Genomic DNA, 27,449 nt, shown 5'->3' on the forward strand with positions numbered 1-27,449 from the left:
TGGTTCGTGAATTCTTCCCCAGATATGGTTTGCCCCGCATCGTATACTCCGATAACGGTCAGCCATTCTCGTCCAAGCTTATGAAGCAGGTATCTCTCCTGCTTGGCTATCAGTGGAAGTTCCACTGTGTCCGACATCCCGAAGCAGCAGGTCTCGTAGAGAGACATAATCAGACTCTGAAAATTCGTCTTGCCAAGATCTGTAGAGAGAAAGGTGTCGACTGGATAGTAGCTTTACCAGTTGCACTCTTTTTTATGAGAATGGTCGCACACTCTAGAACAGGGCTATCCCCGTACGAGGTGGTCTTTGGTAGGCCACCGAATATGTGGGGGACACCTCTGCCTCGCAAAATCACTGATGTTGACTGTAATATGCTGACAGATTACCTTGCTTCCTTGATGTCTGCACTACAATCATGTCGTTCACAGGTTGCTGCAGCCTTTCCCGACAACACCGAGGTGAAGCCGCATGAAGTGGTTCCGGGAGACCTCGTCTTTATAAGGAACTTCGACAGGAGGAGTCCGCTGGAGCCCCGCTGGCAAGCACCAAGACTAGTACTTTTGACCACAAGGACAGCGATAAAAGTCGAGGGCCGCAAGGGCTGGCTTCATTCGAGTCATATAAAGAAATTCCATGGACTACCGCCAGATCTAGCCTCCCAGCCCGGCCCTCCTCCACAGACTGACTCAAAACTCCCCTTGGTCGAGAAAACTTCTTCTCAAGAATATAAATTAAAATTGAGGTCTAGCAAGTCAGACAGTTTAATTGTTTAAGTCCTCCCCTAGGTGAATCGGTTAGACGAGTTTCTGACATGTATCCCCTAGACCCCAACAGAGAGAGAGAGATAGACAGAAACAGCTCAAGAAACATGAATATTGTAAATCTCTTCGAAGTCACTGCATCGTGACATTACTGATTATGTTTTTTCTAAGTCTTTTGATTATTGCTGCAAGTATACTGCTTCATGTATATCACCCTATTCTCAAACGTGCACATTCTTCTTCAAATGACACTGTCGAGCACACTTTTAGTGAACTGCCCCCGCATGAGTTATCTTACCGACTTGCGCTGCGCAACAACACATTCATTAGTATGTTACACCATTCCCATCAGACCAGCAATGCTACTAATTGTTGGATATGTGGCCGACTCCCTCCCTATCAGAAATACAAGGGAGTTCTGCCCCTCTTTCCGTACCGTTCACACACAATGGTTCCTGTGGTGCATGGTTTAGTTTAGACTCCAATTCCGTAGTTTACCAGGGCAACTGGGTATGGGGAAATCTGAACACAGTTCTGCATAAAGTATGTTTCCCTGACAAGGAGGGTCTTCCAAAAAGGACAGGGACTGATCTAGAAAATGAAGTATATGGATTAGGTAACTTTACACTTAACCTCACGATTCTGAATGTTGAATCCGAAGCCGAACCAGTCTTACCCGCTATGTCAGTGTTACCAGTCAAAGGTGAACTATGTGTCAGAAAGAATGGTTCAGTACACCTAGGTCATAGCACATGTACTACTGTGATTGAATTCAGTGATAAGGGCAAGTCTACATTCAAGGCTTCCCGTCATTCCTATTTCGTTTGTGGTCATACAGCATATATACGCTTACCTTTAGATTGGGATGGCACCTGTTACATTGCATTCCTTCTGCCACCTGTCTTCCTAGCCCCTCCTGATTATCATAGGGACACCCATCTAGTACACAATAGACCACAGAGAGATCTCCCGATTGTCGATTACACTGAAACGGTTTCTTTCCCTACTTAGGTGCTGTCTTTAATAGTAAACTGATACGAAAATTAACCAGAACCCTCGAAGCAGTAGTGAATGAAACTACTTCCGCCCTAGGTAACTTAACAGAGGAGCAGTCTGCTATGCGGATTGTTGTTCTTCAAAATCGTCTCGTCCTTGACGTCATCCTGGCCGATAGGGGCGGAGCTTATAGAGTCATCGGATCGAGCTGCTGTGTTTTCATTCCAGAAAACGCGCCATCAGTATATAGAGCCATAACCCGTCTTCATAAGATTGCAAGTCAGATACACCAGAATCCAGGCACCTGGACTTGGTCCGGTTGGTTCTGGAGCGTGTTGTCAGCCTGGGGATGGAAGGTCCTATCCTTCCTAGGTATTGCCCTTCTCATAGTATTCAGTTGCTGCCTATGTTTGCAATGTGGGCCAGCGATTTGCGGCTTGTGCGCCACATCATGAATTCCTCATTCAAGTCCTCATTCAAAACACCGTAAGAAGAAAGAAGAGCAAATGATGTTACATGAACAGATTGATAGATTAATGAGGATCGATATATCATGAAGGGTCCGTAGGGGACAAGGAGGGAATGAGGTAATATGAATTTTATGGTCAATTGTGTCCCCTATCGTAGACCCCAACGGCTCCATGTACGTGCTTTAAGTACATGTATGTTCCCTCCACTTCCAGCTATGAAGACGCAAATACATTTGCGTCCAACGTTAACATGTCCTCTTTCAGATCCACCATGAATGGGTCGGATATTCGGTTCCTAAGTGTGCCTTGCCAACGTCTTTATATGGTGCACTTTCATGTTTTTCTAGCTCTGGTGAGTTAGGCCCTGATTCCTGCCATCGAGCTCTTTCTGCCTTCTGTTTCTGAAAACTACAGTCTGCTGCTTCCTGACCTCTGCCTTACTCCCTGTGCGGCGAGCGGTGCCTGGCTCGGCCTGCTTGCCTGCCAAGACTGTATTCAGCCTTCAAGTTATCTGCTCCGCTCCTCGAAAATACATTCCTGTCTAGTAGTTTAGGAAAACATCCTTCCCAGCTGTAGAGCAAAGGGCCCGGCCTCACTGTCTCCATGCAAGTAATTCATAGCTCCCGTTACCATGGTAGGCCCATGGCCCCTCGCATCTCATGTAGACACGTAGTCGCATATGCACGCACTAGCATTCAGTATAGAATAGCCTCTGCCCGAGAGACCTTTCCTTCTAGATAATACAGTTCCTCAAACACAAGATATTAGATATGATTTGGGTTTAGGTTGTTCTGACACGCCAGACTTCTGTCTCCCTGTATAGCGCAAATGTCAAGTCCCCTTCACCCTCCAGTTCCACGTCATTCACACGTCATGCTGCTGCGCGCGCATCTCTGCCATGTATTCCTGCTGACACTGCAGGATTCCTCTATGGATCCACCCACCTGTGATACGTTTCATGTGACGTTGTATAGCACGCACCTCCGTGTACGCCCTCAAGCACGCCTTCTGTTACGTACATGTGTTCTTATCTCGTTTTCTCTCAGCTGTTACGCCTTCTGCATCTATCACTACTGTAATGCATTGACTATATATATGATGTTCTGTTAATAAATCATTGTACATGTCCATGTCCATTCCCTTCCTGAACCCTTGTGGTGATGGAACATGATACCTGGTTCGAACCAATTCCTTTTTAAGGAATAAAAACCCTTACTAACCTCAGATGCCACGGATTCTGCTTCTTATTTTTGACTGAGTTATTCTTATTGAACTTTACCGCATAAATTAAGTATAGGTAATTTAAATTTACCACATTTGTCTGACCTTCATCATAAAGTGTCACCTTCGAAGTTGCAGTATTGCTGCCAATAAGTGACCTACTTCGGTCATCTCTTGTCGAAGGAGGAAAGACGATTGACCCCAGAGCGTATTCAAGCGATTGCTCAGATGACTGTGCCATCCACACAGAGAGAGGTTCGTGCCTTTTTGGGTATCACCTCGTATTGTAGGCAGTGGATTCCGAACTTTTCTCTGCTAGCGAAACCTTTGTTGGCACTTACTCTTAAGGATACACCAAACCCTCTTCCTTGGTCTGATGAATGTCAGAAGAGTTTTTCTGAATTGCGTGATGCATTGTGTTCTGCTCCGGTGTTGGGTACTCCGGACTACAGTAAGCCTTTTACACTTTACGTACACGAGAGAGAAGGTTGTGCGTTGTCAGTGTTGACACAACAATTTGGAGACAAGCAGCGCCCATGTGCGTATTTTCAGCTACTTTAGATACGGTAGCTAGGGCGTTGCCTAGTTGTCTGAGAGCTGCAGCGGCTGTTTCTATCCGACAGTCTGCTGGTTTGGTATTGGATAATACATTGATTGTGATGGTCCCACATGCAGTGGATACCTTATTGAATAAAACAAGGACTCAGCATCTTACTATTGCGCGTTTGTCAGGTTATGAGTTGACGCTTTTGGCTAGTCATGTGCACATTAAGCGGTGCAACACATTAAATCCAGCTACATTGTTGCCGATTTCTGTAGAGACAGATGCTCAGGAACAGCATGATTGTTTTCTCCGGACAGAGGAGGAAACGAAGGGTAGAGTTGATCTGAAAGATACTCCTCTTTCGAATCCAGATGGTACCTTATGGGTAGATGGTTCATGCTTTAAGCTTCCGAATGGAGATACGACTGCAGCGTATGTGGTTACGACTTTGCACACGATTGTTGAAACTGCACGTATTGCACAGAATTCAGCTCAAGCAGCAGAGTTGATTGCACTGACAAGAGCGTGTGTGTTGTCGAAAGGAAAGAGAGTGAATGTGTATACTGATAGCCAATATGCATTTGGTGTGGCTCATAGCTTTGGGCGTTTGTGGAGAGAGAGAGGATTTCTTAGTTCCCATGGTACGAAAATTCAGCATGGACAATTAGTGAATGAACTTCTCGAGTCACTTACTTTGCCGACACAAGTTGCGATTGTGAAATACAGAGCACATAGGAAAGTTACGGATGATGTTGGTCGTGGTAATCCGTTTGCAGACGAAGTAGCAAGAGAAACGTCGAAAGATGTGACGAGTCGAATGTATGTTGCAGGCCCTGTTAGATGGGTTATGGCAGGAGGAATGTGTGAAGACACAATAGAAAGTGTAAAATCGATTCAGGCAGAAGTTACTGAAAAAGAATTGAGTGTGTGGAGAGAGACTACGGGAATGTTGGATTCGACTGGCTGTTGAGTTGTCTGAGCACCAGCGATGGTTGTTGCCTGATGCGTATGTGCTCCGAGTGGTTACGATGGCTCATGGATTGGCTCACATCAGATCAAAAGGGATATGTAAGTTGTTGGCTCCAGTATGGCAGAATGCTGGAATTCCTAAATGTGCTGAGAATCTGGTTAAAAACTGCATGATTTGCTTGATGCCTAATCCTGGCAAGGAAACTACAACTCCAGCGGGTCCTTTTGCTCCTCCAACGTATCCGTTTGAGGTGCTACAGCCGGATTTTATTCACATGGAAGGATGCAATAACCTAAAGTACGTCCTTGTGCTTGTTTGTGCCTTTTCCAAATGGATAGAGGCCTACCCCCTCAAGGATAATACTGCTTTATCTACAGCCAAGGCTTTGCTCAAAGAATATTTCCCTAGGTACGGATTGCCAAGAATGGTATGGAGTGACAACGGAAGTGAATTTGTGGGTCAGATTATGAAGAAAGTGTGTGCGGATTTGGGCATCAAACAGAAATTCCACGCTGCGAATCACTCACAGTCAGCTAGTTTGGTCGAGTGCTACAATGACACCCTTAAACTTAAATTGGCCAAAATACAAGCAAGCTCTGGTCTTACATGGCCAGATGCTCTACCACTGGCACTTTTGTCCACAAAATTGCCAGTGGTAGAGCAAAATTGTTTTTGGTCGCCCGGCAAATGTTTGGGGTGTGCCAATGCCGAATGAATATAGCGACATTGAGTATCCTATGTTGGATGATTACTTACATGACTTGACTGCTAAATTGCGTGTTCTTCACCAACAGGTCTACAATACTTTACCTTCAGCCTCTGTGGATGTGGGTCACTCGATTCAACCTGGTGAATGGACCTTGGTGAGAAATTTCCAAAGGACAAAGAATCTGGAACCGAGGTGGACAGGTCCATACCAGGTGTTATTGGCAACTCGGACTGCTGTCAAGGTTTGCGGCAAGAAAAATTGGGTGCATGCCACCCATTGTAAAAGGATACCCTTACCATATGACCAGTGGGTCAGAAATGGTATTGCTGATTCCGAAACTGAAAGGGTTCCGAAATTTGTGCCTTTTAGTGACGCACATTTGAAATGGACTCAGTCGGAACGTGCGGATGACGAAGTTCTGCAAGAAGCTGTGCCGTCGCATTTGAGATTTGACACTATGCAACCAGAGATACTTTTCCAGGATCAGACAGTGCCTGGTAAAGAACACTATAATCTGCGGACTAAAATGGACAAATAAAATTTAATTTTTTTGGAGAATTATACTCTTTCAGACAAGAAACTTTTTTTGTTCTATTTTTCTTTTTCGAGCTACCATCCGAGGTCAGCTGCAGGGTCACGGTATAAGTTCTTAAGGGGTGACCCGCGTATTGACAAAAGGTCTGCGGTTCAGGGACGTCTAGGACGCCTGGACACACACTTAAGTGAAGAAGGAAAATTGCCGTGAGCAGCACGTTAAAGGATGGACTTTTTTGTAACTGAGAGAGTTGTTGATAAAATGGATTTTGTACATTAATACGTAGCAAATGTTTTATCATATTGTGTTCTTTTATGTTTTTAAGTATCACATTAGCTTGTGTTGGATTGTTTATGCTACATCACTGAAATCTGCACCCACTTCCCACCTATTGTCACGAAAACCAGGAACCACAGGAATCGACGTAGGTCCCAACGCCCCTCTGCCCCAAGGGCCACCCAAAAGTATCTCAAGGTAACCCCTGAAGCAGGGGGGAAAGGGGAAATGGATAAATAGAGAGAGAGCCCGCACTAGACAGCGGGTGACAAACTTCAGTGGACTGTCGTCGTCGTCACCTTGGGTTCTTGCTGGCGTAATAGTTAACACCTGTAGGCAAACAGAACATGTAACCACAATTCCACTAAATACTCTTATTACACTGATTCTAATCAAGAAACTCTTACCCTCAGAACCTGGGCTAAGGCTTTTCCCTCGTAGTAGTTGCTTGTTTAGTTAATTCGCCTGTACCTGCGTAACACAGTATCATTAAGACACTATCCAACAGTTTTTAATGGACTCTAATGACTACTATGTGCCACTTGTTACCTTTTGATTGGCAGAGGATAACTGGAATGTTTTCAACTGTTTAGAAACTAGAATCTCTTGTACTCCTGGACTCTGTGAACACCTAACTATGAGTAAACTAAGGAGGGAACAATACATTTTCCTCTGAATATGAAGTGCGAGTTGCACCAAAAAGTTGCACCAAATTCACAACCCGGTGTGTCTAGCAGCCGCTAAACAGGAACACCGGAATACCTTGTTTGCTTGTCCCACGTTGCGCATGCGATATTTCTTCACCGGCAAGAATTTGAACAGGAGTTTTCAGCAAGACTGGGGTCGTCAGGAAAAACGTGGCGAACGCTGGAACTTGACAGCTGAAGTGAGCAGTTCATTAGTTGAACGTGCGCTTTGTTACGGCCACTGTGCGCGCGGTCAAAAAGACTAGACAGGCTTTTCGTTTTTAACCGCGTCCATCTTTGACGGCCATTGTTCAATGTCAGACCACTCATTTCGGTCAAACATCGTTTGGCAAACAACGATGTAACTCGATGAGTTCTCCGCCACTGCGGAGATTTGGACTTGATTTTGAATTGTCGATTCTTCTTGCTTCGCTTTCTGAATGAACTTACAATGGTGACGGAGGTCTTGACACCTATTCTTTCCTTTACTACTGTTTCTTTGCACCAGTTTTACACGTTGCCTGAACATGAACAGACAAGGAGGTCAGAATTTGTCAACAATTCATTTATACAGCTGTTGCATCAGCATCAGTTAGTAGTAAATACTACTAATTGCTGGGTCTGTGGTCTTATGCCTCATACGACAGATAGAGGTATGCCTTATCTGGTTTTGCCTTTTTCTTTCAATGGGTCTGTATGGGCTTTTCAGACTACGTTCATCTATGCAAATGAGGTTTATCCCTTACGTTCCATGAAAGACAATCCGAGTAATAGTGCCTTGATAAAGGGAATAGTAGATATGATTCGAGATATTGATGCATATAATGCTATCCCTAAGGATGAGGTACAGGCTTATGTTGGTTGGAACGTGACTGGATACAGTACTAGCTTGACAGAGAAGGAGAGACGAAAAAGGTCCCCCCCGATTTGGATTGTACCCCATCGAGGGCACTTTTGTTTGCAAGGTAGTGGTCGGAATCCAAGAGCTCAGCTAGGTAAGAGTGTGTGCTCAAACCTATGTTTATTCATCTCAGACTTCTCCTCCGTTCGTACCAGCTAAATGCATGTATTTTAATTGTCACGACAGAGCCTATACATGGTTGCCGCCTGATTTTTCAGGAACTTATGTGGCATTTTTGCTTCCCCCTACATACACCACTACTCCGGACTATCATAGGACAAGATATGGTAGAGGTGTCTTCGATCAGGAAGATACCGCAGCACAGGGAGTAGGAGACTTTTTCAAGGGTTTCCTACCGTTTTGGGGTCCTATGGCCAATAGCAGGAATATAGGACAACTTACGAGAGTGGTTGAGGCCACTGTAAATGAAACTGCAGGTGCCCTTAGTAATATTACCGCTGAGCTTCAAGCGGATCGTCTTATGACGTTTCAAAATCGTATGGTTTTAGACATCATACTTGCAGATCGAGGAGGGGTATGCAAATTGATCCAATCTAGTTGCTGTGTTTTCATACCAGATAATGCCCCTACCGTATATCAAGCCATCTCTAGACTGCATAAGATCTCTGAGTCTATTCATGTGGATGAAGGAGACTGGTTATTGACTGGATGGTTTTGGGGACTACTGTCCAAATGGGGATGGAAGATTCTGATGTTCTTTGGTATGATTTTAGCTATCCTCTTCTCTTGCTGTCTTTGTATCCAGTGTGGTCCCGCCATTTGTAGTTTTTGTGCTACTTTATGTGTGCGGAGACCTGTCTCGAGAGAAGTGGAGAGTAGTAGGATGATGCTCCAGCAACACCTTGATGATCTGATGAGAATAGATATAGACCTAGATTCATATTAACATGAGTTTGGGTTATTGCCTACGTAATGGCAAAAGGAGGGTCTGAGGTTCTGTAAAATTCTGCCTTGTCTCGTGAAGTTATGGTTCCGTCACGATTTTGGTGATGTTGTATCGTGTTTAGCGAGTACGGCTAATATGGAGTGAATTTGTCATGTTAACTAGCGAGTTCATTACGTATTCAGAGACTTTGTCTCGAATATGGATTCCATTTTGTCCGTGCCTCCATTTTGTATTGCCATCACGTAGGCCTGTGGAGGTAACCAAACGAACCAAGTTGCATGGGCTTCGTTGTTCATGCACTTATTAACTAAGCCTTTTCTTGACTCTAAGGTGCATTGTAAGAAACTGACCCCTTCATCTGAAACTGACCTCGCTAAGCCAATTTCCTTGGTTGATCGTTATCTGAGATTGCCAGTCAATGTTCAGGACATCGTTAACTTTTAGCTTCTCTACACATGCCTTATCTTGCTCGTTATCTGCCATTGTTTCCTTTCTATGTTCCTTCATTACATGCATTGTGCTTTCAATTATGGGTTTGTCCGGCTTGTGGAGATAGGATTTGGGACATTCTTAATAATTTACATTGGGTTGGGCTATTACAAACTGAGTTTTCTGTCATGTGATACTTTGTTTGAAAATGTACCTTATTGGCCAGAATTTTGTGCAGTGGGTGTCCATTTGGAATGTGAATATTGGGTGTAAAAAGGGATGTTTTGCCTTACAAATTTGAACAGTTTCTTGAGTTGTACACCGTGTTGTATTGCTGAGATTACTGTTACTAGCTGCAGCTAATAAATTTGGTCTTTGACGCCACCCAGAAGTATTCATTGTCTCTGTATACCAAGACAGGTGAATCCGAAGACTTTGGGCGTGCCCCTGGCGCCGCTGGGTTTAAAACCCGGTTCTTCAGAACTCTGTCAGACAAGGGAGTATTTCCCCAGATGGCACCCGATTAGTGAATGTACATTCTAGTTTTATAGTCTAGCTTCAACAAAACATAATTAAAATCTACTTCTAAAAGAAGCTGTGTTATTCAGCTACATGTTTCACTGGGGGGGTGATCAGCTGCGTTCATAAATCAAATTACGTAGACCAATATATTCAGGATACGTGATATTTTGCTCCCTGGAAATATGAGTGATGATTCATATTGTGATATACAGAAGATGCTGGACATATGGCAGTTAAAGCATTACTGATTGTAAAGTGTTGGAGAGGATTTTTTGTAACAATTGGTTTGTGGCTTGTTCAGTTGTACATAAGCGTGCTATACATGCTTACCACTATCTAATGTTTGACTCAGATCCATGTTTGGCTTGTTCAGCTTCTACCAACAGGACTAGACTACAAATCACCTGGAATCCCAAATTTCCCTCAGGAACAACCTTAGATGAATTTCATACAACTTTGTAATTTGCTCGCATTCCATGAAGTGTGCAAATAATTATTGTATCAATTAGCCATGAGCGGCTGCAGGGTCTGATGTGAATCCATAAAGCTGTAAATAATGAGAACAACTTCAAGTTTACTCGCTAGTTGCAGTAGGTAAGCTATTTCCCAATATTAAATTGCCATTATCAACGGTGGGTGGATACTCTGCCTTTAAACTGTTAATTAGATGCTCTGAACCAGAAAGCATCATAAGCGTCACAGCTGATTCCAATTATATGCATAATTATAGCTCCTTAGTAGGCAAGCCATGTAAGTTATATGATGAAGATTTATTGAAGAGATTAAGGATAATTTTACTTACCCAGTAAGCATCTGTTCTTGGTATGTAGAGCTGTAGACTCACATGCTGTGCATACTACTGCCATCTAGTGTTGGGTCCGGATATTTGCAAGTTGTTCTTCTTCGCAGAAGTCTTTCCTAGTCACAAAGTAAGGCGACGCCTCCTTTTGGTGATAGTGAGCATGGTCATCGACTCCATTGTTAGATTGTTTTCCCGCAAGAGGGTGAGAATGGAGTAAGTAAGTGTAGTATAGAGATGCCCATGCGTATAAATGTGTGATGAAGAACTGCAACAACTACAGTTAACCGGGGAGGTGGGTGGGCGCATGTGAATCTACAGCTCTACATGCCAAGAACAGATGCTTACTGGGTAAGTAATATTATCCGTTCGTGGCATGTGTGCTGTATATACACATGCTTTGCATAGACTATAAATCAGTATACTCAAAAAGCGGAGGCTACCCTGTAGATGTTGCAGTTGTTTGGAGGAGTGTTTTAAGTACTGCTTAACCTACACTAGCCTGTTGTCGTGCTAACACATCTACACAAAAGTGTTTGGTAAATGTGTGTGGGGTAGACCATGTAGCTGCTTTACATATGTCAGCTAGAAGAATGTTACCTAAAATGGCCACAGAAGCCCCTATTTTGGGAGTGGACTGTGCTCTAGGGGGTATAGTTAAAGTCCTTTTGGCTTTAGCATAGCATGTTTGAATGCATTTAACAATCCATCTCGCAATACCAGGTTTAGAGATAGGACTGCCTTTATGAGGGGGAGCAAATGCTACAAACAGTTGTGTTGCAGAAGTCCTTTGTCCTAGCTATATAGTACAATAAAGCTCTTTTAATGGCAAGAGTGTAAAGAGCGCGTTCTGCTACTGAATCAGGTCGAGGAAAGAAAACTGGCAACACAACAGATTGGTTTATATGAAAAGCAGAAACTACTTTGGGAATGAATGTGGGGTTGGTACAGAGAAATATCCTGTCTGTGTAGCTGAAAGGTTCTTCTAGTGTTAATGTCTGTAACTCACCAACTGTCCTTAATGAAGTGATAGCAATGAGGAAAGCTACTTCCATGAGAAGAACTGTAAAGGGCATGTGTGTAATGGTTCAAAAGGTGGACCCATGAGCCTTGTGAGGACAATGTTGAGATTCCATACTGGGGCAGGAGGAATCATTGGTGGTATTACCCTTTGTAAACCTTCCATGAAGGCCTTGATTACTGGAACTCTGAATAGTGACAGATGTTGCCTATTTTGTAAGTATGCAGCTACAGCTGCAAGGTATAAACAAATAGACGGGTAAGCCAGCCCTGTTCATTGTAAACAAAGTTTATGTATAGAAGCATCTAAAGGATTGATTTTGCTGTTTTTGCAATATACAGCAAATCTTTTCCATTTTGCAGCATAGCAAGCTCTGGTGGTAGGCTTTCTTGCTTCTTTTAGAATATTCATACAGTCTGATTGCAAATTTAAATAACCAAACTTAACACCTTGGCTGCTGTGACTTTTCCCCTCCTGTGCTGATATTCTTTGAATACCATTGTTCATGACGAGCTCAGCTCGTCATAAGCACAGCTCCACTGTGCCTCATGACGAGCTGAGCTCGTCATGAGCATCGAAGGGGTTATTGACTTTAGGAGCTAGATCGCTAAATTCAATTCTTTTGGATTTGGAGGTCTGATTTCTCCATGGTTCCCAGTGAGGAGACTGGAGTTCAAGTGCAGTTTTTGATGTGGAACTAGTGGCAGCTCCAACAGGGTGGTGTACCATGGTTTCTGAGCCTATGTAGGGCTACCAGAATTAGTGTGAACGAAGTTTGACTGAGCTTCCGACCCATCCATGGAATGAGCGGGAGAGGCGGAAAGCATAGGCAAATATCCCTGACCAGTTCATTCATAGGGCATTAACCTTTGATCGCGGGCGTGGGGACCTGGAGCCAATGTTTGGGCATTTTGCACTTTCAGCTGTGGCAAATAGGTCTATTTGTAGGAATCCCCACTGTTAAAAGTACGGAAGGAGAACTCGTGAATTTGTTGCCTTCTTCTGCTGAGGAGATCGGCAACTTGATTTTTTACTCCTCAGAGATGTTCTGCCAGAAGATAAATCTTGTGATGGATCACCCAATTCCAAATGGCTTGAGCGAGTGTTGACACTTGGAGAGAGTGTGTCCCCACCTTGCTTCTGTACATAGTACATTGCTGTCATGTTGTCCGTCCATACTAGGACATGACAGTTTTGGTTATGAGATGAGTTTGAAACGCTTTTAGTGCTAGGAAGACAGCTAAGAGCTCTAGATAGTTGATGTGGAGAGTTTTCTGCTTGTTGCTCCACATGCCTTGTATTGTGTAATCTTTTAGGGGAGCCCCCCAATCTGTTAGAGATGTGTCTGCAGTGAGCACGATCTGTGGAACGGGGTAGATGAAAGGCCACTGCAGAAAGCGATGTGTACGGCCGTCTACCAACACTAGAACGGTTAATAGACCCTGTGATTGATTCCACTGACGTGCTAAGCCCTCTTGTAGGGGGCGCATATGAAGCCTTGCATGGGGTACAAATGCTATGCAAGACGCCATAATTCCCAGTAGTTGCATGAACACTGTGGCTGGTAGTGTTTGGTTGGGTTGAAACCGTTGAATGGTAGCTTGAATATTGTGTATTCTGGCTATGGTGGGAGAGGCTAGAGCCTTGACTGTGTCTAGAGGGGCTCCTAGATAAGACTGCATCTGTGAGGGATGCAGGTGAGACTTTTGTGCATTAATGGTGAAGCCCAGTTGATGAAGTAGATCTTTTGTGAACTGTATGTGCTGCAGACAGTTTTAGTGAGAGCTGGCTTTGAAGAGCCAGTCATCTAGGTAGGGGAAGACGTGAATTTGTTGTCTTCTGAGATGAGCAGCAACTATTGCTAGGCATTTGGTAAAAACTCTGGGTGCTGTAGTCATTCCGAAGGGAAGTACCTTGAACTTGTAGTGCTGCCTGCTATCACAACTGCCTAGTATTTACGATCAGCTGGATGAACTGGAACATGAAAATATGTGTCTTTCAAATCTAGAGTAGGCAAAGTCTGCTGTGGGAGTACTTGTTGAAGTGTCACCATGTGAAAATGCTCTAACAGTATGTAATGGTTTAGCTCTCTCAGATCTAGAATAGGTCTTAGGGAACCGTCCTATTGGGGATGAGAAAGTACATAGAGTAAACCACTGAGTCCTGGTACTGTTCTGGAACTGGCTGTATTACTCCTTTTAGTAAAAGGCACTGGACCTCTTGTTTTAGCAAGTGTATGTGTTCTGGAGATAACTTGTGAGTGGATGTGGAATGTTTGGGAGATTGCTGGTAAGCTTCAGGCAATAACGATGTCAGATAATTCCACTCACCCATTTGTCTGATGTTATAGACTGCCAAATGGGGAGGAATTGCTGAATTCTTCCCCTGACCGGTGTGGTATAATTGTGGGGGTGGGGAGGGGGGAGTGTGGTTAAGTCACTGTTTGTTGAGGGAAGGAGTGTTACAGGGTGTGTTATCCTTACCCTTACCCTTGAAGTTGTTGCCACTATAACCTCCTCGGAAAAAGCCTCTGGAGGGAGAGGACTGCTTGTTATCTTTGGAAGCCGAGGTATTTTGATCTGGGGATCTGGTCTTTGACCCTCCTCTGAAGAAGTAGCAACAAAAGGAACCTCTGTTAGATAGCCTGGTCAATGTTGGGGCTAAATTTGTGTTTCTGATCAAATGGTGTGTTAAGGAAGGATTGTTGGACCTCAGGTTTAAACCCTGAAATCCGTAACCAAGCGTGTCCCCTGAGCAGGATGCTGGTGTTAATCTCTCTAGCTGCAGTGTCAGCAGCATCTAGAGTACATCGAATAGAGGAATTAGAAATGTGTTTACCCTCATTCACTAAGTCCTGGGCTATAGCCTTATTCTCATCTGGGAGATATTGAAGTAATTATTCCATTTCGCACCAGTCTGCTCTGTCATATCTGGCTAAAAGGCCTCGGGTATTCACAAATGCACCATTGATTTGCTGCCTGAGTGGCTACGCGCTTGCTAGTAGCATCAATTTGTTTGGACTTTTTATCTGGCAGAGGAGCATTCCCTGATGTTTGAGAATTTGCTCTCGTAAGAGCATTCAATACGACTAGGTAATCTAATGGCACTTGTCCTTTGATAAAAATTGGGGTCTGTAGGAGAGTCTTTATATTTTTTGTCCACTGTTAAGATGCAGGATCTGACTGGATCCTGAAAAATCTCATCAGCATGTTGCATCATGCCTTTAAGCATTGGGAGTGATTGTGATGACCTGTGTAGTTGCCAATGTCTCAAATAAAAAATATACTTCTAGTGATTCTTTGTGGAGCTCTACTCCATGGTAATGTGCAGCGCTGGTAATGAGTTCCTGGAGTGATGGATTGTCGTCTGGAGATATTTTGGCTGGGTAAAAGGTCTGGATCAGTATCACCTGGGGGATCCAGTGTGTAATCTGTCCATGGGTCTGTTGGAATATTCATCCCCCATCATCTGCATCATCATTGTAGTGATGAGACTGAGGAGAATCCGGAGGTGTAATTTGCAAAGGATTCTCAAGTGTTGATGGGGATGCTGGAGGTTGAGGCGATGGCATATGAAAAGGGCTTGTAGCGACAGACTTTCTCTTCAAGGGGATTGGTAAGTGTCCTCTTCTTGAAGCTTGCGCTTGTGAAGTGGCTTTACGTGAATATGGCCGGTGTCAGGGTTAATATGCAACCTCTTTTGCTTCGGATCTGGCGTTTATGGAATTGTGTCCAAATTTGGGAACCAAAGAGATCTTTTTGTGCTTCAGGGCCGAAGTTTTCGGTGGTGACGTTTTCTGTGCCGACGGAGGCTGGCCTTGCAGTGCACACGGTTTTGGCTCCGAAGGCTGCTTGGCTTTCGGTGCGGAGGATTTTGGCTCCAAGTTGGACTTCTGCTTGGAACCGGAGGCTTTTGGCTCAGAGGAGGACTTTTGTCAACTCAGTACCAAGCCAGAAGGAATGACTGGTAGTTTCTGTGCCTGGGCCGGAGGCGGGGCGTCGGAAACATTGTCTCAGTGCCGACCTTGGCCAGGAGGCAGAGGTGGTGCAGAAGCCTTGTATTTTTTCAGAGTATGTGGGGGAAAGGGGTCTTCGATACTCACGTCACCTTGTCCCTGCGGCAAATCTTCAGTGTTGAGGTTTATCTCGAGCTCCGATTCGGAGTCGTGTTCAGAGAAGGCTTCCACGTCCTCTGCAGCTGATGCCTTGATTTTTTCTTGACCGGAGTGTTCACTGAAGATGTCCGGCGTGTCTTCAATTCTTTGACACTGCATCTCTCGACATCGATCGCGAAGAGTCTATTTCGATCGGAACGATCTGCAAGCTTCACAGGCTTCTACTTGTGCTCCGGAGACAAGCACAAGTTGCACACCTTGTGTGAGTCAGTGCGCGGATACATCGCGAAAGTCGATACATGGAGAAGTGGGATACGTGTATAAAAAAGATACAATCAAAGGAAGAGAGGATTGTGCGTCAAAGGGAACCCGAAGAGCGGTTTCGAAACTGAGCGCAGCAATACACGTGCGAACCCGATGATGGAAAAAAACTATCTAACAATGGAGTCTATGACCATGCCCACGATCACCAAAAGGAGGAGTAACCTTACCTCGTGACTAGAAAAGACTTCTTCGAAAAAAAACAACTTGCAAACATCCGGACCCCACATTTGATGGCAGGATTATGCTCAGCATGTGTATCTACAGCACACGTGCCTCGAACATATTAGTTACAGGTTATAAGGTGAATGTATATGCCCCACCAGGAGCAGCATCCTACTGCTCAGCACACCCTCTCCTGATGGCAATCTCCGAGACCAGGTACTCTTCAACATTCCACTACATCACACCCTGGCAGAACACTTGCCAGGAAAGTTGAGAAAGAATGTATTATGCCTAAATCAGGATATAACACATTTCCCCCTTTAGGAAATAATAAAATTGCATCAAGAAGTAGACAAAGAATATCTTCTAATCCATCCTCATCCCAAACACAAAATGGGTATCTTTCAACCCTCATTCAAGAAGTGGCAATGGGTCTCTTCCAACCGACACTCATCCGAAGCACAGGGCATCTTGCGCATAACATAACTGGGTATCTTTCTACCCTCACTACCCTCAGGAAGAGGTGTGGCGCCGCGGCCAGGGCGACTGACTCTGGAATCTGGGGATCACGGTTCGATCCCCGGTGCCGGCGCCAGAATAGCCCAACACCATATGACTCTGGGCAATAGCTTGCTTAACCTTCCCGATGGCCCACAGAGCCTAGAGACCCTTAAGGATGATTGTTTGCGCTTTACAAATGTGGATTTGTCACTCAAACAGTAGGTGAAGGTAATATTCCAACCCTCACTCATCCCTAAAACAGGACACTATATAAACTTAGAATCATGTGGCAATGGGTGTCCTTCAACAAACAATCACGCAAAACAAAATGGATGTCTATCAACCCTCACTAAAGCAGTAGGTTAAGGGTATCTTCCAATCCTCACGCATCCTTGCAACAGGCGGACACTACAAAAACTTAGAACCACTCATCCAAAAGAAGGGACACTTCAACTCACAAAAACTCCTTGCAACTTAGGATTCAATGAAGCATGACCCCAAATACCTTCTTACCCTACACTGGACCAGGGACATTATATGCATACACACACACATACTCTCCTGCATACCATGCAGGACCAGGGGCACTATAATAAAATGTGACTCTTACTAAACTGCATTTTTTCTTCAACTAGAACAAATGCACAATACTCTGCCGCAATTGCAACAGGGCATTCACAAAAACATAAACGACGCAAGTAACAATACTCTCTGCTACAATTTCTAGTCTTCAACCCCAGTGAGCGACTTCTCACCCAACACCATAGAGTCCACTACTCCGGTGAGCAACATCTCACCTTAACTTTCCCATAGTACACCTGGATGCAATTCATAAATGAAGCTAGGTTGAGAACCCACACGCCACTCTATCACTGCCTTATGTCTTCAAAATCTCTACAAGTGCTGCTTATTTGTCTTACTCCTTTTTTTTAAAGCCGTACACTACAGTCACTACAAAGCTAATCCCAGCAAAATACAGAACCTTAAGATCACTCGGCTCCTGAGTATTGCCATTCCTTGCCAAGTTCACAAGATATTGTCAAGAGAGCATCTACTGTTCCTCACGACGCACCACTTCCTGACACATTTTAATCAGATGACAGAAGCAGGAGCAAAGTGTGCTGCTGAAATCTAGGGCTCGTCCTCCATAATGTGAATCTCTCCTTCAAACACGTTCAGGGCCACAATACCCTTATGTTACTCTCTGCTGAAGAGGTTTCCTGTGAATCTGCTGCACACGCATGAACACACCCTCAGGAGTGCCTCCTTCTTCAAGCCGAACCAGGTTCCACATTCTCAAGACATGAGCTTCTACACACATAGCAGGTGTTCGCGCATGAATCTCGTGACCTCGCATAACCGCATTGGTTTTACCTCACACTAGCACTGGATTAGACGAACCTGGCCATTTCAAAGAACACAAGGCCTTAACAGCAGCCTACTCACTGGTTCCCAGAGTCCAAAATGTGCTTCCAAATTTGTACAGGCAGCGAAGCCTACAGCTTTTACAAAACTGCGCACAGGGCCATTTGAACCATCTCAAGTACATTGAGGGTTCAGCGTACCACAATCTCCAGCTGTCAGTCTTTATCCAACTCCAACCGTGTTGATGATTCGGCGTACATTTGAAAATTAAGCACCTAACACTACTGTTGACTGCAGGCTGTCTGGCAGAAAAGACACTGTTGGGGCCGTCAGGGCATTTCTCTTTTCTCCTTAAACTTCTTCCTTCCCTTCAAGCTAATCTTCCCGTAGGGTTGTCCCCACCGGAATCCTTTTTCCTTGAAGACAGACTACTGGATGGATACCTACCAGATAAGGCCATCTTCCTCACATACAAAAAAACTCAAACAATACACCAGACCCCCTCATCTCATTGAGGGAATGATGGGAAAGGGATGGGCTAGAATTAGATGATGAGGAATGGCAGGAGGCAGTGTCAGCCCCCAGGAAGTTGCTATTTCATCTAGACTGTGTCTGGTCCAACTAAAAATTCTACACAGAAAATATATCTCTGGTTCCAGACTGGTGCACATGGGCAGGGCTAATGAGGGGTTATATAGGAGACAGTGCGGACTTGAGGGCTACTTCATGCATATCATATGGGAGTGCGAGTTGATTCAGGAGTACTGGAGGAAGGTGCACGAGTGCATGAGTACAGTGTGGGGTGTGGTGATTTGGCTGGAAGCCAAGCAGTGCCTTTTAAATGTGTGGGAGCTCACAGACCTTAACTGCAAGGGCGATCTCTGGGCAAATTTGGGACAAATGATGGCAAAAAGGAATATTGCCCGGTTATAGGGAGTGACGGTGCCGCCTAAAAAAACAACAACAAAAAACGTCTTTGTTTCTTGCAGATTTTTTCTTCCTCTTCAATCATTTCACGTGTAGGTTAGTTTCCAACTCGTCGCCAATGTTGGAAATAATCATAACTCTTTAGTAGGCAAGCAACGCAGGTTATTTGATGAAGATTTATTGAAGAGTATAACTCTTTTTTTTAAATTAAATTTGTACTTTATTGCACCTTCGATGTAAGCACACAGCACTCATCGCCTACAACCCGGACGCCGGCGGCAACAATAAATATCATCTAGGACAGTGGTCAGTAGCAACATACACAGCCGTAGTGCCAGCATCCCGGAGGCCTGGCGGCGCAGACAGAAAAAGCGTTCTGCAGGAGTAGCTTTGACGTGTAGCAAGAGTGAAGTAGATAATTCTAGCATCGACACCCATGACCACAGAGTGATGTGCAAATACAATGCAGCTAGCGTGACTGTGCAGACTAAGTCTCAAAATCATGTAAACAAGTTACCTAAAAAAAAGGAAAAGTGCAATAAACCCACATCCTAACAAACCCCCTACCCCCCCAAACAAGCCAGCCTACCCGTACCTGTGTCCACCCACCCACCTGCTATGACTGCTGATTCTAAAAATTAACAATGCACCTATAGCCAAGGACCCATGGGCCCAAAGGTGCAAGGGAGAATTCTAAAAGAGCCACCTAGACCACCCTCCCTATGCAACCTCCCCGGGGACTCACACCCCCAACATCTCAACGAACAGCAACAAGGGACAAGGCGACCACCTCAGGAAAAAGAACATTCAAACGTGTAGCATGTTAACCTCTGCCGCCTCCACCCCACCCTCCTGCAGCTCATCCAACTCCTCCCCCTCAGGGTCTGACTCACCACCCCCTTTGGCACACTGATATTCCCTATATAGCCCCCAGAAATTCTTAGGGCGACTCTTCGGGGGAAGCAGTTCATTATACACCTCAGACTGTGTACAGCAATACAGTAAATCCGTCCCCCAGCGCCTTTTGGTGGGAACCGGTCCCCTCATCCAGCACAACGCAACCAGGCGCTTGGCCGTCAGCAGAGCAATATCAGCCAAGCGCCGCACTGCCACCGGCAACGGTTTGGAAAAGCCCAGCAGCGCCAGAGCCGGGCACGGCAGTACCTCCGTTCCCAACATCATACTAAGTTCCGAGAATACCCCCTGCCAGAATGTATGACTACTAGGGCAAGTCCAGGACATGTGTAAGAAATCAGCCGAGGGGAAGTGGCACCGCTCGCACTCCGCCGACTCCCGCAATCGTACCTGTGCAATCTTTCCGGTGTGTAGTAGACCCGCTGTAAATACTTAAAATGTATCAAACGATGTCTACTATTAAGTGAGATCTTTCTAGTGTTCGTACAACAGTAGTGCCACATCTCATCCGAGATCGTCAACTGGAGATCACACTGCCAAGCCAATCTGGCCTTGGAGAGTGGGTACTGCCGGTGCCGGTCCCCCAATTTCTTAGGATTCGTTACCAACTTACTGGACGATGGGTTCTTAATAACATATGTGAGCTCCAGGACCTCCTGCGGCTCCGACAATTCCGGGCCCAGTAACACCTGCAGCGCCCTACGGACCCGATGATATTGGAAGCTGTGCAACAGCGTCTTCCCAGAGTGGGATTGCAGGACCTGTTGCAATGTCTTCACCGTGCCGTCCAAGAAGAAATCTCCCATCTTTTCTATGCCCAAGTCCCGTAACGCCTTAAGGACCCCCTTCTCTGTCAGCGGGGCCAACCACACCGCCCATTCCACCCGCATGAGGGGGGAGTACAGCAGCTCGCTATCCCGTGAGTGGACCAGCTCATGCCAAGCGTGGTTTGTGGCTGCAATAGAGTCTAAATTACCAACCCTGCGATCAACAGGGCAGCATATTGTGGCTGGGAGTGGGGTGGGATCCGCAAAGAGGCGCTCCTGCTTCACGTGCGGGATGCCAGGGTCCCCATGGATCCAAGTGTGTAAATGAGCCCCCTGCGCTATTCTGTAGTACCGTTCCAAATCTGGAGCCCCCAGGCCCCCTCGTTCATAGGGGAGCATTAAAGTTTGCCATTGAACTCTCGGTTGTTTGCCCCCCCACGCAAGCCTGATGTGCGTCTGTGTGAGCTGCCGGAAAAAAGCCTTTGAGAGCACTACGGGGATATTAGCAAAGAGAAAGAGGAACCTGGTGAGGACCACCATCTTCATTATTGCTATTCTGCCCATCAGGGACAGCGGGAGCCTGCACCACACCTCCACATCATCCAACAGTCTAGAGTACGCAACACCATAGTTCTCGCGCACCAGAATTTCAGGATCAGTGTGAACACGAATCCCCAAGTAACGGATAGAGTCCGTGGTCCACTGCAGCAGGTATTCCGAGTCAAACGGGAGGGTCACCGGGGTCAGAGGAAGCGCCACAGACTTGTTCCAGTTGACCCTCAATCCAGACAGGGATCCAAACCTCACCACTTCCCGCAAGATAGACGACAAGTTCTCCTCTGGTTCACGAACATATAACAGGGTGTCGTCGGCATACGTCGAAATGCCAATCTGATAGGTAGGGAAGTTGATCCCTTCAAACCCATGGTATTCCCTAATAGCGCACGCCAGAGGTTCCGCCATTAAAGCGTACAGAAGCGGGGAGAGGGGGCAACCTTGACGGGTGCCCCTGCTGATCTCAATCGGGGCAGTGACCGAGTTCCCTATCTTTAATCGTGCAGTCGGCTTATAGTACAGGGCCCCTAGCATCTGTAAAAAAGGTTCGCCAAGCCCATACTTACGCAGAACCCTGAGCATAAACGGCCACTCCACTGAATCAAAGGCCTTTTCCATGTCCAGGAAGATGGCAACAGCCTTATTCTCCTGCCGGACATGCTGAATGGTGCCTAGCACCGTACGAATGTTGTAGGTCAAGTTCCGGGCGGGGACAAACCCAGCCTGCTCCGGGGCAACCAAGTCTGGGACAAGTAGAGCCTAACGCGCCGCCAGAACTTTTGCGTATAATTTGGCGTCTACGTTAATCAGGGAGAGCGGCCTATACGAGCCACACTCATTGGGGGGTTTTCCCGGCTTCGGGATGGTAATGAGAAGTGCCTCCCTCATAGATTTCGGCATACTACCCTGTTGACAAATGTCGTCAAAGAGCAGCATCAAGTAGGGTACAAGTTTGTCTTGGAAAGCCTTATAGAAGGCCACCGTAAGTCCATCAGCCCCCGGAGCGCTGCCTGATCTCATCCCCTCCAGCGCCTCTGTAATCTCCTCTTTCTGGATTGGTGCCATAAGAAATTCTCGCTGCCAATTGGCCAGAAAGGGCATCTGGATATAGCTCTGATAGTCATCTATTTCCTCCTCTAGGTGGCCTGACCGTGATTTATACAGTTCGGTATAATAAGCATGGAATTCCGCCAGTACATCCCTGTCCTCCGTAACCACCTCACCACTAGATGTTAATAACTCCTCAATCACCAATGGCGGTCTGCTATTACGCATCAGTTTAGCCAACAGGGAACCAGGCGCGGTCCCGTTCCCCGTATGTGCGTGCCGTGGCGTACTTCCCCATATGTTGTATCTCCCTATCCGCCTCATCATGGAATTCCGCTAGCAGGGATTTAAGCCTCTCATTTGTGTCAGTATCCTCTGCACCCCCCGCTTGTCGCTCCAGATCAGACAGTTGTGTTTCCAAGTATTTCAATCGCTGCCTGACAGCTTTAAGCACCCCTGAGTGTTTGGCCATCGTCATCCCACGTATGTACACCTTGAACGCATCCCAAAGTACCTGGACACTGTCCACCGACCCCACTTTAGTTGAGAAGTAAGTGTCTATATCCTCAGCTAATTCCCCTCTAAAGGCCTCATCCAGGAGTGAATATGGGGGGAACCTCCAGGTGAACGGGGGTATCCTTCTAGCCGGTGCCTCCAGTAGCAAAAGCAGTGGTGAATGGTCAGATAGCGTGCGGGGCAATACTGCACATCCCTTCACTGAATGAGGAGGGAGTGGGAGGCAAACCAATAATCAATTCTCGTGTGTATATTGTGGTAGGCCGAGTAATGAGTGAAACCACCTTTCCCCGGGTGCCTATGACGCCACACATCAAACAAATCAAGCTTCACCAATTCCGCCTGCATGAGTAATGCCAAGGCCGCCGGGCTTTTGGAAGCACCAGCCGACCTGTCCAGCTCTGGGTCCAACACGAAATTGAAATCTCCCCCCCCACAGCAACCTGGAGCCCCCATACTGTCTACACAGGTCCGCCAGTGAGGTGTAAAATGTAGGTGTGTCGTAATTGGGGCCATACACATTCACAACCAACAAGTCGTGGCCTTTCCCCACACAACGGGCAACGGCATACCGACCCTCCGGGTCCACAACAACCTTCTGTAGTTTCAATTGCGATTTGGGATTAGCCCACGTAAGTACACCCCTCGCATGTGTAGTGAACCCTGCAGCAACACAAGCACTCCCAAGACCCCTGGTCAACAGCATACGACTAGTTAGAGGCAGGTGGGTTTCCTGGAGCAGGGCAAGATCAACCCGGTGTCGCTGTAAGTATGCCAGTACCTTTCGGAGTTTACGGAAATCATTCAGCCCCCTCACATTCCAAGATAGCATTCTGGCCCTAAAATCTCAACGTCCAACATTGCAGAATAGGGAGCGAATCAGCTTCGCACAGGTGGCACAGCAGACACAATCCAGTAGTAGGCCGAACAAAACCCTCCCCCCAACAGTCCCCAATTGACATATGGAGCATGGTCAACAAAAAAAGAATTGAACAACCACCCACCCACCCACAGCCGACCAACCCCAACCCGGTCAGACAGGTCCCACCACCACCCACCATCCCCCTCCCCGAAACCACCAGTGGACTCTACAGACCCAAGGGGCCCTCAGGAGAGCCAAAAGCCAAAAGCGCCGGGGCAGAGGTTCCCAGCCAGACAACAGTACAATTGGGTCTAGAACCTTAAACCTCGGTTACTCCACCACCCCGCCCCCCAGTGGCATTCGGCACCCTCACTAGCCCAAAACCTCACCATCAAAGAGCTAAGCTCCCGCGCGCGGGAGGGCCCTCCCCAAAGCAACCAGCAGATAGAAAGTGTGCTGCCACCAGATCCCCAGTGCATTCCTATGCGTTCAATGAGTAGCTAGCAAGATCTCACCCCACAATTGCGACACAGTAGGCTCACAGCGTCTGTACCAGAGTCAAAAAGTTCGGAAGGGCACAGTCGACCCATAAAGGAGTCCGCACACTCGATTACCCCTGGCCGTCCATGTCAGCAGCGGCATCAGCGTCCTCTCGATGACTCCTCAGGCTGTTGCGTTGTTCCTTAGCCCACTCCTTCAGGGATTTTTTCAATTACGCAGGGTTGGTGAAAAAGTGGGAGTGCCCCTGCTTGTTGATTCGGAGTCTCGCAGGGTACGACATGGCATAGTCCAGCCCAAGGTCTCTCATTTGTTTCTTATATGGGGCGAAGCGCTTCCTTTCCTCCTGCACTCTCGCCGTGAAGTCCGGATAGAGGGAGATATTCATGCCCTCGAATTGCAAATTTCCTTTCTCCCTTGCTAGCCGGAGTGCCAGATCCCTGTCTCTATAGTTCAAGAGCTTCGCAATAATCGGCCGCGGTGGGAGTCCTGGTTGCGGTTTCGGCCCCAGAGGGCGATGAGCCCTCTCAACGATAAACATAGGGGAGAAGACCTCCTCCCCTAAAAGGGTCCGAAGCAGCTTCTCCACGAACAGCTCCATTTTACCAGTGTTGGCAGACTCCGCCACCCCAGTAATGCGAACGTTGGAGCGCCGTGAGCGCGCCTCCAAGTCCTCCGTCTTGTCTTGAATGACTTGAAGTAGTCTTCCGAACTGCTTGCGGTCTTTATCCCATTCCGTTTGGGCCTCCTCCGCCTCCGACAGCCACCTTTCCGCCATATCCAGCCGTTCGGCATGCTTATCTACTCTCTCAGACATGCGGTCCATCCTGAATGACAAAGCATCAATTTTAGTGCCAATCGTCGCCATGCTGTCTTGCAAGCCTTTCTCCATAGTGCCCAGCATTTCACGAATGTCAGCACACAGTGAGCTGTTGGAGGCCGTAGGCCGCGGCGAGGCATCCGGGGCCGGCCCGGATGCACCCTTCATTCTCCGCTGATCAAACAACACTTTGGGCTGGGTCTTGTCGCCCTTCCCCATAGTGTTCCTGGTGGACATTCAGTCAAGGTGCCCAACCGCCAGCAATAAACCGCCAGCAAATGTTAGGGGAGTAGAAAGGAGATACTGGGGGAGCAAGCTCCAAAGGACGAGGTGTTGCGCAGCAAGAAATGCGTCCAAGATGGCGGCTAATCGCACGGCGGTACGAGTAGGCCTAGTCGCCAGAGAGGCACACCACCGAGCACTCCCCTGTAACCAGACCACACCAAAGCCGAGCAGTTGGGTCACCACACTCCAGAACACCTCAAAGCCACAGTCCCACAGCTGTCCGTGGGATGCGCAGGGTTCAGGCACAGGCTGATAGATCGCTCTCCAAGAGGGTTGGCGGCCAGCTAGCAACTTCCTCCGGCGTCCAGTAGTACCTTAAAGCACCAGCACCTCTGTTCCTACCGAATGCACAATCGAAGGCCAGTCCACCACAACTTCGCACGGGAACAGGGCGTGATATCGCGAAGCAGGACCAGCTGTGTAGTCGCAGGTGGGGTAGACCGGCACCACTCCAGTACCGCAGGCCGCACATAGCGTGACGCAGCTCGGGCAGCCTCTCAGGATAGACCGCGGATTACGGCCTGGTCCGCCACCGCGCCCTTCTCCAAGCAGCAAAACGACACCACACCGGATTTCGACCGAGGAAAGGCCCCCCCTCAGGCCGGAGCGTAGATAGAGAGTTTGCCTCAACTTTCAGAACTAGTCAGGCGCCGAAAGGATAATTTTGTCGGAGTTTAACGGGGCTCAGGCGAGGAGCTCAGCGCTCACACGTCTTTCATGGACGCCGGCAAGCTCCGCCCCCCCAAGAGTATAACTCTTAGTTACAGGTTATAAGGCGAATGTATAGGCCCCATCAGGAGCATCTTCCTGCTCAGCCCACTCTCTCAAAATGACACTCTCCCAGGCCAGGCACTCTTCAACATTCCAATACATCACACACACTGGCTGAGCAGCACGTAACAGGGAAACTAGAGAAAGAACGCATCACACCTAAATCTGAACATACCTTACTCATTTTGCAGTTAACTGGTGTGTGTTTTTAGCTGATGGTTGATGGGTCAGTGAGAGGGCTTTCATAATGGGCAACACCCTAAAGGCTAATAAACTGGAGAACCATAAAGCTTACTTTCCTGCTTTTATGTCCTGGCTCCTTACCATGCTCCACTAATGAAAATATTTCACAGCAATGTAGAATGAGAAAGAGAAAGGGCGGAAGATAAGTCACCATCAGACATCATAGTTGTAAGCAAAGATGTTGCCTAGAACATTCTTGTGAAACATGCATCACCAAGGGAGAAAGCCTCAAAAGCTTATTGTCAGCATAATATTTGCAGGGCAGCCCATATAGGTGCCCGGCATATGTCTCTTGATGAGAACAGGCCTGGAGAATACCGTTGACACTGCCTAAGAGCTAGTGGAGTATCTCAGCACATCAAATGGAGGAAGTTTCACAGTAGGTTTTAGCAATGGTTGACCCCGGATATTATCTATTCGGCAAAAGTGTCTCAGCAGAATTGACTCCAAAGTCAAAAAACAGTTTGTCAGTAGAATGCGGGTCCATGGTTCCCTGTGAGAACACCATTTAATGTGCACCTGGCTATTTGTAATCAAATTTATGAATTCATTTCTATTCCTGAATAAAGCACTACTAGAGTCTTGTTCTCCTGTGTTGTACATTGCATATTTAGCCTGACTGTTCAAGTAAGCGTAGCCTTGTTCCGAAGTTGGAACAACAAAGCTATAACTGAAGAATTAGTTAAGTTGGGATTTTATCAAAGCTTGTTATATCATTTCTTCAAGTCTCAATATAACCTGTGTAGAAGCTATCATCTGGTAACGAGGGAGGAAATGAGCCTCTCTCCTTATCCACAAAGGTAAACTATGGCTCCTAGCATAAGGGAGTATATTTTAGAATGCTAAATTGAGAGAGTGTAGAGCCTATAGACAGTCTTGGCTCCATTACAAAATGGCAACCATTTTTTGCCACAACTAAGGATTATCATATTGACAGCACTGATTGAGGTCACTTGACCGTGATGTATTGGGACGGCGGTCATGTGAGCAAATCTGCGCAGAGGCTATCATCACATATTTAGGGAGGAAT

At 46.7% G+C, this 27,449-nt stretch overlaps 1 protein-coding gene across 1 annotated transcript in view; it reads right to left on the reverse strand.

Annotated features, from left to right (window-relative positions):
- LRRK2 (leucine rich repeat kinase 2) overlaps nucleotides 1-27,449 on the reverse strand; it is a 2,096,839-nt gene that overhangs the window by 1,869,117 nt on the left and 200,273 nt on the right. The gene's annotated exons all lie outside the window — the stretch shown is intronic.

Source organism: Lissotriton vulgaris, chromosome 1_1 (genome assembly GCF_964263255.1).
Source record: "Lissotriton vulgaris chromosome 1_1, aLisVul1.2, whole genome shotgun sequence".
Taxonomy (NCBI): Eukaryota; Metazoa; Chordata; class Amphibia; order Caudata; family Salamandridae; genus Lissotriton; species Lissotriton vulgaris.